This window comes from Chiloscyllium plagiosum, chromosome 42, assembly GCF_004010195.1.
Source record: "Chiloscyllium plagiosum isolate BGI_BamShark_2017 chromosome 42, ASM401019v2, whole genome shotgun sequence".
In the NCBI taxonomy this organism is placed as follows: Eukaryota; Metazoa; Chordata; class Chondrichthyes; order Orectolobiformes; family Hemiscylliidae; genus Chiloscyllium; species Chiloscyllium plagiosum.
In genome coordinates this window covers 1274434-1293991 of record NC_057751.1, presented here as the reverse complement: position 1 = coordinate 1293991, position 19558 = coordinate 1274434, and the positions used below count along the sequence as shown (strand labels likewise).

Below are 19558 nucleotides of genomic sequence, written 5' to 3'. Positions count from 1 at the left end.
CACTGTCCACACACACCCCACACACACTCTCACACCCCACACACACTCTCACACCCCACACACAGGGTTTGGAGGGATATGGGCCGGGTGCTGTCAAATGGGATTGGATGAAGTCGGGATATCTGGTCAGCGTGGATGAGTTGGACTGAAGGCTGTATTTCCGTGCTTTATGACTCAGATGTCGGAACTATTGCAGGCCACTTACAGACGATGGCTGTTTGTCATTGTTCCTGCCCTGTGGCCTCCTGTCACTGTCTCTCCCCATCGTCTCTCAGTGACTGTCTCTCTTCTGCAACCTCTGGGTGACATACATCCCCCAGCTGAATCCTCCCTTTTTCTTCTGCCTGGAGTTTTGCCTCATCAGCTTTGATTAAACAGCTACGTTTGTCGAGTTCCATCATAGAAACAGGCCCTTTGGCCCACTATGTCTACATTGAGTAACACGTATCAAATTACACTAATCCCACTTAGCTGCACTTGATCCATAGCTGAATATGCCCTGACATTTTAAATGCTCTTGCAGCTGCTTCTTAAATGTCTTGAGGGGGTCTCCACCATCTCCATAGGCAGCACATTCCTGATGTCCACCCTGTCTAGGTGAGAAAAAAACTTTTCCTCCGATCCCTTCTAAAACACTTAGTCCCCATCTTGAACTGATGCTCTCTGGTCTTAGATATGTTGGCCACAGGGAAATGATTCTCCTGATCCACCTTATTGATGCCCCTCATAATTTTGTAAACCTCAACGAGGTCCCACTTCGGCCTCCTCTGCTCCAAGGAAAACCAATGCCACCCATTCTGTCTGTTTTCAGAACTAATACTTTGCCATCCCAGGCCACCTCCTGGTGAATCTCCTCTGCACCCTCTCCAGTGTCATCACCTCCCTCTGACAGTGTGGCTGGCGTTCAGGAGTACACACAGCCATGTTCCATCTCATGTTGTCTTTTCGGGATGTCATTTTCACCAGCTACCTTTTGCTTTTGCAATTTTGAGCACCTCTTCATTTACCTTGTGCTGTGCCTGTGGAATTTTAAACATGTCTCTGACATCCACGTTTCAAAAGCTTCTAATTTCTTGGAAAGCTCTTTAGAAATGGTTTTTGTTTCTGAGGCTGACAGGAAAGTGAACAGAATGAAGCATGTCCTGAGTTTTTCCTCGTTAAACCCTTGAGTTTCCGTTTAGTTAATACATTGTCATCTTTGTGAAATGACTTGTCCCATACTCTGTACTGTCCTAACCTGAGCACCAAGCTTTTACATGATCATTTGGTGTAAACCGGCAAATGCATTAACTTGGCAAAAGTGAGGACTGCAGATGCTGGAAACCAGAGATTACATCAGAGTGGTGCTGGAAAAGCACAGCAGGTCAGGCAGCATCCCAGGGGCAGGAAATTAGATGTTTCGAGCAAAAGCCCTTCATCAGTGCATTACCTTGTCCCAGTCTGAGACACTTCGACCTTCACTCTAGCTTCTCTGAATGTCTTTGCTCACTGTCCATTGGGTTTGTCTGTTTGGTCTTCATATTCCATCTCTATTCAAAGCATCTGCATTGTCCTCGGTCTGTGATACTTTGTCGACTCTGTAGTTTGTGATGTGTGGTCAGTGTACCAGACTACACATCCATGTCTCCAGGGTTTCTGATTAGATTTTTTAGATTAGGTTCCCTACAGCGTAGAAACAAGCCCTTCGGCCCAACCAGTCCACACCGACCCTCCGAAGAGTAACCCACCCAGACCCATTTCCATCTGACTAATGCACCTAACAGTATGGGCAATTTAGCATGGCCAATTCACCTGACCCTCACATCTTTGGACTGTGGGAGGAAACCGGAGCACCCGGAGGATACCCACGCAGACACAGGGAGAATGTGCAAACTCCACACAGACAATCGCCCGAGGCTGGAATTGAACCTGGGTCCCTAGCGCTGTGAGGCAGCAGTGCTAACCACTGAGCCACCGTGCCACCCTCCTGTCCAGTTTTCTGAATCCTTGTTTTGGTCTCCAGTTTGAAGGACACTGGTGACAGTACAGACTTGCTGCAGTCCGCCCAGATGTTAGCAGTGTGTGAGAGAAGATCCATCTCAGGGATGTTTGTGTTCTCATGGGAATGATAACATATCCCTTGCTACTGCCCTGGGAATGTTAGCCTGCATCATGGCTTGTGCAGCATTTAGTCTCTCACACCAGTTTCGCCTGCACCCTGGGAGAGGGCACTGAGAGCTCACGGCTGGCTTGTGTACCACTCTGGTCACAGGGAGTCAGTGAGCATCGCATGGATCTCCTGTTCTCCAAACGGTCCTGCCTTCCTGAAAACACACTGGAAATGAGATGGCGGACTGTCAGAGGAGCAGTCTTATAGATGGGCTGTGAAGCTGTCTCTGTCTGCCCTCACAGTCTCCTAGAGAAGGTCCAACAGTCAGCTCTGGGGCAGAAACAGGAACGATGTCGCTGGGGTTCTGGGCCGACCTGTGTGTGTGAGAGAGAGAGAGAGAGAGAGAGACCATGTTGGTGTTGTCACATTGTAGTATGTGGGACATGCAGTTGTTAGACATGGGGCAGCAGTGATGATGAGCTGCCCTGTGGGTTTGGATGCAATGGGAATACAGGTTGTCCCTTGTGTCTCTGCTGAAGAAGGGAGGCCCCTAGGCTCAGGAGCCTGAAAAGGCCGTTCAGCCCTGAGCTTGATGCAGTCTCATCGACCCCATGAAGGAGCTTGCACCATGACCAGTGAGGAACGTGGGTTCGGGGGAAGTGGGGGGAAGCAGTGGCTGATTGTACGGAGGGGAGTTCTGTGTGCCACCCCCTACAGAAAGCAGTTGCAGCTTCTTGGGGAGGGCTGCAGATGGAAAGAGGCTGGAGTAGTCCCTGCACTGACCTGCTGGGAGGCTGCAGTCTGACCCCACAGTGATGGAGTGCAGAAGCAGCCCTGTGTGTGTTCACAGTGTGTCCAGGGAGCCAGGAGGCTGTCACACACCACACTCATGAGCAGGGAAAGCACAGCAGGCAGCCTCTGAGAGATCACCAGGAAGGTTTGTGCACAGCTTCCTCAGAAAACTCCCAAGTCTGTCTGCAGCCTGTCTGCCCTGAAGGAGCTGGGCCTGACACAGTAACTCAGCTCCCATGACCAATCTTGACAGAACCCCTCAGCCTGACGTCCAGCTGCACACCACACTGACTGCACTTGTGTCCGTTTCCAAACAGATGGGCTCAACCCTGGGGCCTGTGAGACTTCAGCTATCTCTGTCACAGCTTTTACAGTCACTGGCTGACCCTTAGTGTTTCACACCAGCCATGGTGTGTCAGTCACTGCTGGAATGGAGGCACAGCACGATCCCACACGAACGAGTGACCAAAGTGCCTGCTTTAATTGCCCAAGGGAATGGGAGAGCAGAACTCCTCTGCTCGCTCTGTGAAGCTGCCTGAGAGGGGGACACACCCTACGGTACTGCCCAGATCACATGCTCAGGGGCAGGAGGGCCATCTGGGGAGCAGATGTGGGAATGATGTTCCCTCCTGCTCCTGAGTCTCAGAAAGTGCACTGCCCAGGTAAGGAAGCTGCCTTGCTAGCTTTGCAGGAAAGATGTGGTGGGGAGGGGTGGGGGGCGGGTGCAGGGAATCAAATGCACAGCCAGCCTCGGGAGAGCAATCCAGTCAGCCACATCTAAAACTCTAACCACTCATTCCTGACAGAAATCCTCCAGACCATTCCAAATATTATGCTTGCTGCGAGGATTCAATAGAGTGAGTGTGCTGAGGTCCGAGAGTGGTTTATCTAGTAAATGGAACCGGGTGCAGTGTAAACACAGCTCCCACATCAGCTGCATAAAGGATTGACTGTTCACTACTGATAGATTAAAGAGCTGGAAGAACACACTGTCAGCAACAGGATTTCAGTCCACTCTGCAATACAGTTTGTACACAAGCTGCTCCCCCACCCTCCCCCACCCACTGAACTCTGCTTGGTCTGGGGAGAGTCATTACTGAAGACATTCTGCACTGTTGGAGGGCCAGGACGGAGATGATTCCGTTTTCTAGCATTTGGCCCAGACCCTCATACAGTGCGGCAGTCCAAGTGATCATCTCAGTCCTTCCTCCATCACTCCAGGGTTTCTGCCTCTCCCATCGTCTCACACCGAGAGTTTGAGAGAAACAGTTCGAGATAAAATGGGTCACTTTTTTTTCTCTCAAATCACCTCTAAACACCCTGCTCCTTGCCACTGCCCCCAGGTTATTGTGCCCTCTGCTAAAACAATCTCTGCCATCTAAGCCCATCATAGCCTTCTCCAGCTCAGTCCTGTTCCCCACTCCCCAGCCTTCCCTGCTCTTAGGACAACAAGCCCTAGCTGATCACCTCGCTCTGCAAGGGTTCACAGTTAGACTCCCCACTGCTGGGAGAGAGAGAGAGACCCTCACCCTGGGATCCAATGAGACTTGGCACATGACTGGATGAGGTACAGGCTGTCCCTATGGTAATGAGATGCGGCCTGCACCCCGTTTCCCAGAGGATTTCACAGCCTTTTACACAGACTCGCTGTTGAAGGGTGGGAATGGTTGGTGCCATTCTGTGCACAGGTGGATCCCTCAGCTTTGGGCCATTGATGAGGCAGTGTGTTATAGTGAGGGAGAGAGACTATGCACGGCTCAGGGCTTGGATGGGGACAGGGTACTATACTTGCATCAGTGTGTACAGCACTGATGGAGAGTCGGGAGATATGGGCATGTCTGATTCCACCTCCACTTGGATACAGTCTGCTTGTTCAGCCTCCCAGTGCCCTTGGCTAAACAGGTAATGGCTGCTTGGACAGTGAGAAACCATTTGAGTCCCTCCATCTGTGATAAATAGTGGAGATCAGAGCCGGTCAGGCAGTATCCATGGAGAGAGAGAGTGAGAGAGAGAGAGAGAGAAAGCTAACGTTTTGGGTTGAGGTGACTTTTCAGTCTGTGAGAGACAAACAGGCTCAGAGAAACTCCAGTACCGGATGAATAGCAGGATCCCACTGTCTCATTGTTCCACTATTTCAGTCTCTGGGCATGTGCCTTTGAGTCAGGTCAGACCAGATCCAACTTGTGTCCTAAAAAGTAATTCACGCCATCTTCCGAAATCCTCTGTTTTTACTGATGTGGCTCCAGCTTTGGTTTTTATAGGAAATACTGATTTCCGAAGGTATGACTTGGCTGAGATGTCATTTTGGAGATGGCTTTGACAGGCTGGAACCAAACTGACTTCCAGTGTGACATCCCTGTTCACTGCTCACATCCCCCCCCCCACCCCCCTACCTGGGTCAAAGCAAATTCTGCAGCATCTGGAGAAGTGCTGAGAAGTATTTCTGCAGGATTCTATCTTTCCAGTGATGATCATGATGATATGCAGGCTGACCCTGTACAGTAGCCCAGCGCCACTGGCTGGTGAGACTTGAGGCTGCTTTAACCTTCCCTGACCTGGACCACGCACCCTGTTCCCCTCCACCACAGCGTGACAGTCTGCCCTTTGCTGAGCCCCTCCTCGAGTGGGGTGTTCACTGACAGAGGTAGGGCCACTGAAACCTTGGAGTTTACTGTGTAGGAGGAGGTGGAGGTCAGAAACTGGGAGGAGATCAGTGGCTGAGTGACAACAAAGTGACTACAACCTGAAGATGGGAAGTTTACACTTGAGCCTGAGCTGAAGGGCTGATGGGCCAATCAACAGAGCCATTGGGCTGAGCGAGAATATGAATCTTTTCCAACCCAGCCTGCTTTGTATCAGGGCCAGAAGGAGTGAGAGCTGCTCTGATTAATGGTGATTTATTGAACACAACAGAAGATCCAATCTGTATTTCAGTTTCATAAACGGGAGGTTTGGACAGAATTCAGTGCCGCACGATAGAACTCTGGGCTTTCTCAATGTGTATTTGTGAAGTGTGGGTTACATTAAATCCAGATTTACTTGCTCTGTAGTATATGAGATCAAGATTAAATATTTAAAAAGAATGATCTAAAATGCAGGATAATCCATCTGGATTGAGTTACGTCGCATGTATCAAATATAAGTGGGATAAAATATGGTTTCATTAACGTCACATCTGACTGGAAGTTTGTTGTGGATCGGTGCAGAGCATAGCCAATCATCTGCGTGGTGTTGCATGTTGGCAAAGAGTCACTGTTTGTGCTTGACTTGGTGTTTAATGGGTCTGAGGCCCAGCCAAGGCCAGTCTGTCAGAGGAACCTTCTGCCTGTCACCAAGTGGTGAAAACACAGTCACTGGGTCTGGCTGTGAGGGAGAGCTGAGAGGGCAGTGTTGTCAACTGGCTGACCAGCACAGAGTTACCCCCTGATGGTGTAGCCTTGGAAATACCCCAGCCCTGTGGTACGCAGACAGCATACTGCAGTATCTTGCTCCATGACACAACATGACAGTGCAGAGGGAGGGTAAACCAGGGAGTGAGCTCCACTGTATCAACACAGGGCAGAACATCAGAACAGGAAGAGGCTATTCAGCCCCTCGAACCTGCCCTGTTATCCTTCTTCGGGCTTGCTCACCTTTCCCAACTATGCACGCAAATTCCCATGATTCACGAGCAACTCAAAATCTCACAATCTCCATCTTGACATCTTCCACAGCTCTCTGGGAGAGAGCTTTCCAACCATTGCTCACGCTCTGAATGGTGCACTTCCTCTGGATCACTGTCTAAAACAGCCTGCCCCTTGTTCTGAGGCAGTGTTCACTTGAAACTGCCCAGCCTCTGAACTTGTACATGAACACAGCAATGAATGGCTCCAACATCCAGAATGTGCTGTCACACCTTGGCCTCAGGGTTGGGCAGTGACAGGGAACATTGGACTGTGTGAGCTGGTTAGAGAACCCACAGCTAGTGGCACAACATCCTGTGTGCATCCCCTCTGTGTCTCCCTTTCTGCCTCTGTATTCTAGATCACCTCTCATAATCAATATGGGCCCAGGCTTTCTCTTCCTGTCCTGAAAGGACAGTCTTGCTGTCCCAGAAATCAATCTGAGGAACCCATTCCACACCTCTCGATGATTAGTCTCTGAGTCCAGGAAGTGGAAGTGCACACAGTCCTCCTGGTTCACCCTCAGCACTGACCTGAACCGTGGAAGACAGCCTACTCTGATCCCATTGTGACAAAGGCTAACTTGCTGTTTACATGCAGCTGCAAGGAATGTGCAAGGACACCAAGGTCCCCTTGAGACATCTCCCCTTTTTCAGAAATACTCTGGCTGGAGCAACGAGGACTGGATGGAGTCACAGTTCCCCACGGTCTCTTCCATCTGCTATGATCTTGTTCATCCCCTCAGTTAGTCTCAATCCCCCTGAAGCTGATTTGTATTGCTGAAAATGTGTTGCTCGAAAAGCGCAGCAGGTCAGGCAGCATCCAGGGAACAGGAGAATCGACGTTTCGGGCATAAGCCCTTCTTCAGGCTTATGCCCGAAACGCCCGAAAAGATTCCTGAAGAAGGGCTTATGCCCGAAACGTCGATTCTCCTGTTCCCTGGATGCTATCTGACCTGCTGCGCTTTTCCAGCAACACACTTTCAGCTCTGATCTCCAGCATCTGCAGTCCTCACTTTCTCCTCGCTGATTTGTATTGTCCTCACGTTCCAGCTGAGACCCAGTAGAGATGGGGATCCGCTGGGATCCAGTCCCTGATCCTTGCAGTAGTTGACTGGTCACAACATGAGAATGACCTGATTAAACTGACTCTCTACATTGTTCATAATTGATATTCCTGAAGACTGACAGCAGGCTACCAGCTCAGTCGTTGCCAGTTTCTCTGTATCCTTCTCGCTCTCTGTCTCTCTCTCTCTCTCTGAAACCCTCCAATCTCAGGCACCATCAATTAATTGAATCTCTGTAGCCGTCTCTTTCAGCACTTGAGAGTGAGGGCCATCGGGTCCCAGAGTGGGGGTTGATATTTATGAATGATCTGGATCTTGGTGTGTGGAGGACATCTTCTGAGTTTGCAGGTGACAGCAACTTTGGGAGAATTGTAAACTGTGAGGAGGACTGTGTGAAACTCCAAAAGGACATTGACAAGTTGGTCAAGTGGGTGGCTGGGTGGTAATGAGAGAAGCAGGAGATGATGCACTTTGCTCAGAAGAGCGTGAAAGACAATCTAAAATAGGGACTGCAGGAGCAGAGAGACCTGATCATTGAAGGTGGCAGGACAGGTGGAGAGAGCAGTAAGTAAAGCAGACAGTGTTCTCAGCTTTAGAGATAACAGCAGCGAGTACAAGAGCAAGGAGGTGATGGCGAGTTTGTATAAGACACTTGTTAGACCTCAGCTGGAGGAATGTGTCCACCTGGGGGTGTTACATTATGGGAAAGATGGGAACACATTGGAGAGAGTGTAGGAGGGATTTCCAGGAGTCTTTCCAGGGATGAGGACAGGTTGAAGAAGTTTGGAATGTTCTCCTTGGAGAGAAGGAGGCTGAGAGGAGATGGAGAGAAGGAGGCTGAGAGGAGATGGAGAGAAGGAGGCTGAGAGGAGATGGAGAGAAGGAGGCTGAGAGGAGATGGAGAGAAGGAGGCTGAGAGGAGATGGAGAGAAGGAGGCTGAGAGGAGATGGAGAGAAGGAGGCTGAGAGGAGATGGAGAGAAGGAGGCTGAGAGGAGATGGAGAGAAGGAGGCTGAGAGGAGATGGAGAGAAGGAGGCTGAGAGGAGATGGAGAGAAGGAGGCTGAGAGGAGATGGAGAGAAGGAGGCTGAGAGGAGATGGAGAGAAGGAGGCTGAGAGGAGATGGAGAGAAGGAGGCTGAGAGGAGATGGAGAGAAGGAGGCTGAGAGGAGATGGAGAGAAGGAGGCTGAGAGGAGATGGAGCGACTTGAGAAGGAGGCTGAGAGGAGGTGGAGAGAAGGAGGTTGAGAGGAGATGAAGAGAAGGAGGGTGAGAGGAGATAGAGAGAAGGAGGCTGAGAGGAGATTTGAGAAAGGTTTTCAAACTCATGAGCAGGCTGGGCAGAAAGAAACTGTTCCCACTTGGAAAGGAACAAGAACGAGAGGGCTCCAGAGTGAAAGCGAGGATAGTGTAAGAGAAAACGTTGAACTCAGCAAACAGATAGGGTCAGGGAAATGGAATGGACGCAGGTTCAGTTGAGGCATTGAAGAGGGTCTTGGATGGTTATTTGGATTGAAATGGTATGCAGGGATTTGGGAGAAAGGGAAGAAAATTGTTACTCAGTAAAGATGCTTGTCTGAAGAGGCTGGTAAGGAGACGATGGGCCGAACAGCCTCTCCCTGTAGTATAAAGCCTGTGGTGATTCTATGATCTGATCGGGGCGAACACACTAGAAATCATGGCCCTCTGTTCCCAGAGTCAACACAAATAGTCGAGTTTGAAAAGAAATGTATGCAATCCCCAGGCTGGCTGGTTTCTGACCCTGGGCCGATAGAGCCCACGCACTGGGATACAGTACTGAGCAAGAATAACCACTTATTGCAGGGCATTAGATTCTTGCAACAGCGAAGCAAAATGAAATCATCTCAACCAAGTTAAAACTGAAAACCCCTGCTGGAGGGAAAACTGGGAGATCATTCCCATCACCTTTATTTCCATCGTCTCCTGGCCTGGATCTTACTGACCCAAAGATTTCTCCTTGACCTTGCTTTGTCCGAATGCTTCCACAGTTTGCGATAGGCACAGGGTGGCTGTGTCACTGCTTAATCATCTTGGACTTGTCTAATTCCAAACTCCTCACTTGCAGCATCTGCTGAAAGCAAGGATTTGAAGTGATTTCTTGTTGAGCAGGAAGAGAGTTCAGCTCCTGCAGACTGGCTGATTGCTCTCATGGTCTGACTAGCTTCTCTCTGTCACGCTGTTCAGCAACCTGACGAACAGTCACACGGCTGTGAGGATACAGAGGGCAGGGCCCATGACCACACCAGCCAGCATCATGTGAAAACTATCCCTCAACTCCAGGTTGCCTGCCCATCACTGGAAACCCCAGCTACACAGAATGTATCCAATCACAGACTTTCAAATTATTCAGCCATCCTCGGAAATCCCGATGTTTCAGGTTACTTCTTTGACAGGATAGTTCTAAAAACCACAAAAATAGCAGTCTTTTCAGAGGGCCATTGTTGTCCATGACCTGACAGTGATTGGTGACTCCTTTTCACCTGCGTTATAAATCCTTGCACCTTTTGGAATTTGGAGAAAGTGAGGGCTGCAGATGCTGGAGTACCGGAGTTGAAAAGTGTGGTGCTGGAAAAGCGCAGCAGGTCAGGCAGCATCCGAGGAGCAGGAGGATCGACGTTTCGGGCATAAGCCCTTCTTCAGGAATGAGGCTAGTGTGCCAAGCGGGCTGAGATAAAAGGTAGGGGGAGTGGGGGGAATTTGGGGGAGCGGCGCTGAATTTTTTTTTAACCTTTTGTTTTACACTTCCCCCGGTCTGCTTCACAGTGATACTGACGCACTGCACACTCCTCCCAGTCTCCCAGCGTATTCCCAGCGCCCACCCCCCCCCACCCTTTACCTCAGCCCGCTTGGCACACCAGCCTCATTCCTGAAGAAGGGCTTATGCCCGAAACGTCGATCCTTCCGCTCCTCGGATGCTGCCTGACCTGCTGCGTTTTTCTAGCACCACACTTTTCAACACCTTTTGGAATTTGGCATTCTTGCATTTGTCCTGATGAGTGCAAGAAAGAACATTGAGAGAAGATTTTTTTGTTTGATCTCTCTGGTACTGCAGAAACTGGTTGAGTGAGCTTTCTTTATTAACATGTCAGTACATTACTAATGAAGGGCTCTTGCCCGAAACATTGATTCTCCTGCTCCTCGGATGCTGCCTGACCTACTGTGTTTTTCCAGCAACGCTATCCTTCAGAAACAGACAGCAGTAGGAAGCAATTCAAACAGATCAGAAAATCAGCTTTGTATTTCAGTTCAGTTAGATATTTCTGTCAGGCATTTACTCATTTACTTTCAGATCAGCCTATCACAATCTCCGATCACTGTCTACTCTTCCAGTCCTGACACCCCCCTCTGTATCTCTGTACCCTTCACTAGCCCCTGTACTCCTCCCTAGCTGTTCAGTTGCCCTGGAAACCCCTGGACCCTGTCTGTTGTCTGTGTTGACAGCTACTCTCTGAGCTCCTTCAGCACTCTGGTGTGGATTTTTACTGGTTCCTCTCTCCTGTGCCTGGGATGTGTCACTTGTTGAAGCTGCAGTAAAAGCAGGGCTGTGTCTCAGGTTTGATCGGACTGGAGCAGGCTCCTTGCTGAAAGATTGTTGTGAAATGAGGAGAGCCAGTTCCTGGCTGCAGCGTCTGCCTGTGAGCGAGGGACTGCTCAGTAGACAGTCCTGTGCTCCCACAACGAGAATTAGCCAGTGACTGACCTTTCAGACATTGTTCACAGCCAGCGACTTGACAGTGAGTGGTCAGCTAGTAAGGGATACCTTCACCTCTCATGTGGAGAATGACCTTTGTGTCAGGATGGATTAGGGTTCTGCTTGACTAGCAGGCTGGAGGTCACAGGAGGTCAAATGCCACCACGGCCAAGCTGTGAAACAGAATTGGGGAAAACTGATCATTGACACCAGTTAGGAATGATGGGCAAGTCTGCTGGGAAGTCCAATTGGTTGGTTAGTCAGGGGGCCAAAGGTTACGGCGAGATGAAGGCGAATCTTATTCGGCAGTGGTTAGCAATGCTGTTCCAGTGTTAGGGACTGGGGTTCGTTTCCACCCTCTGGCGACTGTCTTTGTGGAGTTTGCACACTCTCCCTGTGTCTGTGTGGGTTTCCTCTCACAATCCAAACATGTGCAGGTTAGGGTGGATTAGACATGGGAAATGCAGGGTTCCAGGGATAGGGTAAGGGGTGGATCGGGGTGGGATGCTCTTCAAGGGTTGGTGTGGTCTGGATGGACAGAATGGCCTGCTTCTGATGATTTGATGTAATTCGCCATGATTGAACAGCAGAGCAGAGTTGGTGGACTGAATGGCCAAATTCTGCTCCGATATTGAATCGTCTCATTTGTGTTATTCACCCAACTCCTCCTGCTGTGGTCATATGTGACTCCAGTCATGAGGAGCACAGTTGCTGACTGGCTGTAAACCTTATGTTCTTTGGGGATGTGGGTGGACGTGGCCGGCCTGTTGCTTTTTTGGTGAGCTGACACAAATTGGTCAGGGAGAAAGGAAGAGGCGGGAGGGGAGGGGGGCAGTTCTGTCTTCAGCCTGAGGCCTGTCTCTAACATTGTCTGTTATTCCCCAACCCACAGTGGTCAGGGAGACATCAGGCTTTCCTCTGTGTCCGCCATTGGTCAGAAACTCAGTTGCTCAGTGCTTGCTGATCTCCTCACAGGCTTCCTTGGATGTCTTTAACTCCACCCACACTGTGCTACCTATACCCAGTGAGGAGCAGCTCTGTGATCTCATGGTCTGGTGCTCGGAGCTAACATCTAACCCCCAATCAGCAGGGAGCAGAAAGAGGAGCTCTCTGTTGCACTGTACAGCAATGACTCTCATTGGCTGGATCCTGCTTCAGAACAGCCTGAGTCCATGAATGTGCTATATAAATGCAGAGCTTTTTCCCTTTTGAGTTGAGAATGTAATGTCAGAGAGAGGAGAGAATGATGAGGGAAAGACTGACTCACCACCTTGGATCACGAAATGAGGCCGGTCAGCTCTCTTTTGTCCCAGAGCCCAGCTCTTTCCCAACATTGTGGATATTGAGTACATGTCTGCCTGGCTCCTGAACTGTCCTGGAATCCCAGCTGTTATCAATATCTCCCACATCCTTGATGGATTCCAGCAGATTTGGATATGTTTTCAAGCAATGGATTCATCCAAGTGTCACTCTGGGCCAATCTTCCAGCAAACGTTTTGCCTCAGTTGCAAGTTCAAAGACATTATTCCCTTTTTAATCTGATGCCAAAACAAGTGGAGAGAGCGAGGGGCTGTCGACAGTTTTATGACATTCCTTTGCACACTGACTGCAAGTGAGAAATGTCAGCTGGTTGGAGCACAGCCCTGCCCAGAGCCTCTTCCTTGGAGCGTTTCGGGAATGACGTACCTCAGGCCTTATCGAGGCACAGGCTCAGTACTGACCCTCTGACAGCGCCTGCTCCCTCAGTACTGACCCTCTGACAGGGTTAGATATAGGGTAAAGCTCTCTCAGCACTGACCCTCCGAAAGTGCAGCACTCCCTCAGTACTGACCCTCTGACATTGCAGCCCTCCCTCAGCACTGACCCTCCAACAGTGCAGCCCTCCCTCAGTACTGACCCTCCGACAGTGCAGCACTCCCTCAGCACTGACCCACTGACAGTACATCACTCTCTCAGCACTGACCATCTGACAGCGCCTGCTCCCTCAGCACTGACCCTCTGACAGTGCAGCCCTCCCTCAGCACTGACCCTCTGACAGTGCAGCCCTCCCTCAGCACTGACCCACTGACAGTGCAGTACTCCCTCAGCACTGACCCTCCGACAGTGCAGTACTCCCTCAGCACTGACCCTCTGACCCTATATCTGACAGGGTTAGATACAGTGTAAAGCTCTCTCAGCACTGACCCTCCGAAAGTGCATCACTCTCTCAGCACTGACCCTCTGACAGCGCCTGCTCCCTCAGCACTGACCCTCTGACAGTGCAGCCCTCCCTCAGCACTGACCCTCTGACAGTGCAGTACTCCCTCAGCACTGACCCTCTGACCCTATATCTGACAGGGTTAGATATAGGGTAAAGCTTTCTCAGCACTGACCCTCCGAAAGTGCAGCACTCCCTCAGCACTGACCCTCTGACAGCGCCTGCTCCCTCAGCACTGACCCACTGACAGTGCAGCACTCCCTCAGCACTGACCCTCTGACAGTGCAGTACTCCTTCAGCACTGACCCTCTGACAGGGTGAGATATAGGGTAAATTTCCCTCAGCACTGACCCTCTGACAGGGTTAGATATAGGGTAAAGCTCTCTCAGCACTGACCCTCCGACTGTGTTGTTCACTCCCAGGTCTGATTGGGAAATTGTCCTGACGTTGTGTGGAATTGGTTTGAATCGACCCTGGTTTAGAGTAAGGGCTGAATGTTCAGGTGACTGAGCAGTGTCTGACCCAGAGTTAGAGATCTGTGTGGGCCATGTGTTGGAGCACTCGGGTGTGTTTTGACATTTTTCTGTTTGTTGGTGCATCAAGCAGCAGAGATTTTCATCTCCCCAGGTTTGGAGACTGGACGGTACAATGGTTTGAATTTGGAAATACTTTCTGTATAAACAGCATGAAAATTGCAGTGAAAGGTGATCTTTGTCAAATTATTTATTCAAATTCTGCACTTCCACTGCCGGCAAAAAAAGGCCACTTCAATGAAAAGAAAATATTTGGATTATCCTGAGGAATGGGTGGCACAGTTCAGTCAAAACTGGAGTCTGATCCATGTAGCACCAACAGTCAGTGCTCAGAGCTCCGCGCTGCCAGAACCAAGCCCAGGGCAAACTCTGAAAACAGGCACTTCACATGGAGTGTGGCCATACTATCAAGGGCAAAATGGAACAATTGGTGGGACAGTGTAGAGGGAGCTTTACTCTGTATCTAACCCCATGCTGTACCTGTCCTGGGAACGTTTAATGGGGGACAGTGTAGAGGGAGCTTTACCCTGTATCTAACCCCGTGCTGTCCCTGTCCTGGGAACGTTTAATGGGGGACAGTGGAGAGGGAGCTTCACTCTATCTAACCCCATGCTGTCCCTGTCCTGGGAACGTTTAATGGGGGACAGTGTAGAGGGAGCTTTACCCTGTATCTAACCCCGTGCTGTCCCTGTCCTGGGAACGTTTAATGGGGACAGTGTAGAGGGAGCTTTACCCTGTATCTAACCCCGTGCTGTCCCTGTCCTGGGAGTGTTTGATGGGGGACAGTATTTTGGAGACTGTACCTTCATTGTAAAAGAGTGGAGGGAGTGTTACTCTGGATGTAGTGCTGTGTCCTGGGAGTGTTTGATGGGGGGAATGTATGTGAGAGGGAGGCAGGGCTCTCGAGGCAATGCTGACTCAGCTGGATAATAAAATGTGGAACGGGTTTTTCAGAGCTTTGGTCAGGATGAGTGTGAAATGTGGGAATGGATGCAGAAGTGGGTTTTGACTGTGAGCCTGAACTGAGAGGGTTGGGGTAATTACTGGCAGAATGCCCCCTGAAGAGGGAGAAATGGTTTCCACATGGTAGGTCACACACAGATTTGTGTCCATTGCAGGTCTTGGGATTGAGCAGTGAGGAAATTGTACGGAATGGTGTCTCACTCTAGGAAGTGAACAGCAGTGTGAGGACACACTGGGGAGATCAGGAATTTACTCCGTGCTGAAATCCTGCTTGGATTTGATTTATTCTTGTCTCATGTTCTGAGAGTCAGTGAAAAGCATTGTGTTGTGTGCTAACCAGAGAAATCATACTTTACACAAGTATGTCCAGGCTGATAGAACAGAAAGCAGAGTGTAGTGCAGGAGATGTCAGAAGCAGTGCTTTTACAGAGAGTGCAAGGAGTGTGGAACGTGGTGCCAGAGCTGGTGGTGAAGACAGATGTAATCGGGATTTTTAAGGGGCTTTTAGATAAGCACATGAATATGCAAGGAATGGAGGGATATGGACCTAGGGCAGGCAGAAGGGATTAATTTCATTTGGTGTCATGTTCAGCACAGCATTGTGGGCTGAAGGGCCTGTTTCTGTGCTGTACAGTTCGATGTTCTACAGTGCCAAGGCTACAGAGAAGGTATAGAGAGAGATTTTTATAACTCTAATTCTTGGAACTGAACTTTAAAAGAGTACCGTGATTATAAAAGATGTGGGGAATGATGTGCTTTGGAGAGCTCACAAAGTGGTCATCTGCAATCAAAGGGAGAATCCAGATTGGAATGAGAGAAGGGAAGAGGTGACAGAGGGCAGTGAGGAGAGAGGTGTGCCACTGTGAAATGGCTGTGGTGAAGTGGACAGGCTGAGTGAAAGGCACACAGGCATAGACCCTGTCACTGTCTGAGCTGACCTGAGCACAGCCCTCTGAAGTCGATTCTCGCTCTCTCTCTCTCTCTCTCTCTCTGTCTCCCTCTTGCTGTGGAAGTGAAGGAGATCTCCCAGTGCTGGGGAGAGAGGCCTCCTGACCCCTGTAAGCCACCAGCAGCACAGGAATGGTACAGTGAGCATGTACAGTGAGCAGGCCCCTATCACCCAAGACCCCAGTGCCTGCTTTCCCAGCGTGCTCTGGGTGTGTTTGTGAACAGAAATGGCAGTGCAATGCCTGCTGCAGATGGAAGTGATTGGTGGTGAGCCTGGAGCTGAGACGTGTGTCTGTTTGAGGTGGCATCTTGCCTGATACACCAAGGGAGGCAACAACCACAGAAGACATTTCACTGGGACCTCCTTCCTGCAGTCAGACTGTCCCACAAACAGGAACTATCACCACAACAAGCAAGAGGCAGGTGACAGCACTACTCCCCACTCTCCGAGCAAACACTTCCATCTCTCTCTCCACTAGGATCGCTCTTCCTGTGTTCGGCCAGAGTGGTGCTCCACAGTATTACCTCCCTGCATTCCCTCTGTTGCTTCCCCCGGAATCTCCAGGGAATTCTCTCACCCACACCCACGTGATGGACAGACTGTCAGCCGTGGGGAGTGTTCACTGTCTCCCTCTCCCTCTTCACATCACTCTCCTGCACACTTTCTCTCTCTATCTTCCTCACCACTGGGGCAGTCCAGCCTGGGTTTTCCACTGGATGGGGCTATATAAATGCAGGTTATTGTTGTTGTTGTATGAGACAGTGGTGAGTGAGCTGATGCCCAGGGGACAGAGGGCTGGCCTGGTCTGGCTGACAGCCAGTCCCAAGACCCCAGGTCTCACCCACCCACAGGCCCCAGGAGCTGGCAGCTCAGATTCTAATGGATCTCCTGAAACAGCCCCCACAGCGATCCCATGCCTCAGAATAAAGGCCCCAGGGTCACCCTGCCCACTCTTCCCCACCCACCCCTCCCCAGGGTCTGTGCAGCTTCATCCTGCCCCTGAGCCATGTGACTGACAGCTTGCTGCTGAGATTTGTGACAGTGGACAGGAGTCACATGTTATATTCTGAGGGATGAGCACTGGGCTCCATCTGATGGTGAGCAGGAGAACCTGGGGATACAGGTGAACAAACCAGGGAGGTTTGTTGATAAAACATGTTCAGGTGTGGAGCGACCTTCCCCCAAAGAGCTGTGTAAAACCGAGTTAAACTCTCTGTCAACAACACTGTCAGACAATATCGGGGGCTCGAGACCACTTAACAAGCTAGAACCATCAGATTGTAGAGGGGCTGATTGGCCTCACCTTGTTCCTAGGTGAGTGATTCTGTGTGTGTATTGGTGTTTTCTTACTGCCTGTATATTTGTGTGTGCAGTGGTGTAGAACATAGAACATAGAACAATACAGCACAGAACAGGCCCTTCGGCCCACGATGCTGTGCCAAACATTTGTCCTAGCTTAAGCACCCATCCATGTACCTATCCAATTGCCGCTTAAAGGTCACCAATGATTCTGACTTTGCCACTCCCACGGGCAGCGCATTCCATGCCCCCACCACTCTCTGGGTAAAGAACCCACCCCTGACTAATCCCCTATACCTTCCACCCCTCACCTTAAATTTATGTCCCCTTGTAACACTCTGTTGTACCCGGGGAAAAAGTCTCTGACTGTCTACTCTATCTATTCCCCTGATCATCTTATAAACCTCTATCAAGTCACCCCTCATCCTTCGCCGTTCCAATGAGAAAAGGCCTAGCACTCTCAACCTATCCTCGTACGACCTATTCTCCATTCCAGGCAACATCCTGGTAAATCTTCCCTGCACCCTCTCCAAAGCTTCCACACCTTTCCTAAAGTGAGGCGACCAGAAATGCACACAGTACTCCAAATGTGGCCCAACCAAAGTCCTGTACAGTTGCAACATCACTTCACGACTCTTGAAGTGAATCCCTCTGCTAATGAACGCTAATACACCATAGACCTTCTTACAAGCTCTATCCACCTGAGTAGCAACTTTCAAAGATCTATGAACATAAGACCCCAAGATCCCTCTGCTCCTCCACCTCACTAAGAACCCTACCGTTAACCCTGTATTCCGCATTCTTATTTGTCTTTCCAAAATGGACAACCTCACACTTGGCAGGGTTGAACTCCATCTGCCACAACTCAGCCCAGCTCTGCATCATGTCCAAGTCCCTTTGCAGCCGACAACAGCCCTCCTCACTAAGAACCCTACTGTTAACCCTGTATTCCGCATTCTTATTTGTCTTTCCAAAATGGACAACCTCACACTTGGCAGGGTTGAACTCCATCTGCCACAACTCAGCAAATCCATGTGTACTACATCCACTGCTCTACCCTCATCCACATGCTTGGTCACCTCCTCAAACAATTCAATAAGACTTGTAAGGCAAGACCTACCCCTCACAAATCCGTGCTGGCTGTCCCGAATCAAGCAGTGTCTTTCCAGATACTCATAAATCCTATCCCTCAGTACCCTTTCCATTACTTTGCCTACCACCGAAGTAAGACTAACTGGCCTGTAATTCTGGGGTTATCCCTATTCCCTTTTTTGAACAGGGGCACAACATTCGCCACTCTCCAGTCCCCTGGTACCACTCCCATTGACAGTGAAGACGAAAAGATCATTGCCAGTGGCTCTACAATTTCCTCTCTTGCTTCCCACATAATCCTAGCATCCTGGGTGGCACGGTGGCACAGTGGTTAGCACTGCTGCCTCACAGCGCCAGAGACCCGGGTTCAATTCCCACCTCAGGCGACTCTCTGTGTGGAGTTTGCGCATTCTCCCCGTGTCTGCATGAGTTTCCTCCTGGTGCTCCGGTTTCCTCCCACAGTCCAAAGATGTGCAGGTCAGGTGAATTGGCCATGCTAAATTGCCCGTAGTTTCAGGTGAAGGGGTAAATGTAGGGGAATGGGTCTGGGTGGGTTGCGCTTCGGCGGGTTGGTGTGGACTTGTTGGGCCGAAGGGCCTGTTTCCACACTGTAAGTAATCTAATCTAATCTAATATCCTGACAGGCCTGGGGGACTTGTCTATCCTCAAGTTTTTCAAAATGTCGAACACGTCTTCCTTCCTAACAAGTATCTCCTCTAGCTTACCAGTCCGTTTCACACTCTCCTCTTCAACAATACGGTCCCTCTCATTTGTAAATACTCAAGAAAAGTACTCATTCAAGACCTCTCCTATCTCTTCCGACTCAATACACAGTCTCCCACTACTGTCCTTGATCGGACCTACCCTCGTTCTCGTCATTCTCATGTTTCTCACATACGCATAAAAGGCCTTGGGGTTATCCTTGATCCTACCTGCCAAAAGATTTTTCATGCCCTCTCTTAGCTCTCCTAATCCCTTTCTTCAGCTCCCTCCTGGCTATCCTGTATCCCTTCAACACTCTGTCTGATCCTTGTTTCCGCAACCTTATGTAAGCCTCCTTCTTCCTCTTTACAAGATATTCAACCTCCCTCGTCAACCAAGGTTCCCTCACACGACCATTTCTTTCCTGCCTGACCGGTACATACATATCAAGGACACATCATATCTGTTCCTTGAAAAAGTTCCACATTTCAACGACATCCTT

The 19558-nt window shown here is 50.0% G+C and overlaps 1 protein-coding gene across 1 annotated transcript in view; it reads right to left on the bottom strand.

The window, feature by feature from the left end:
• LOC122542964 (adhesion G protein-coupled receptor A2-like) overlaps nucleotides 1-19558 on the bottom strand; it is a 95187-nt gene that overhangs the window by 31449 nt on the left and 44180 nt on the right. The window lies entirely within an intron of this gene.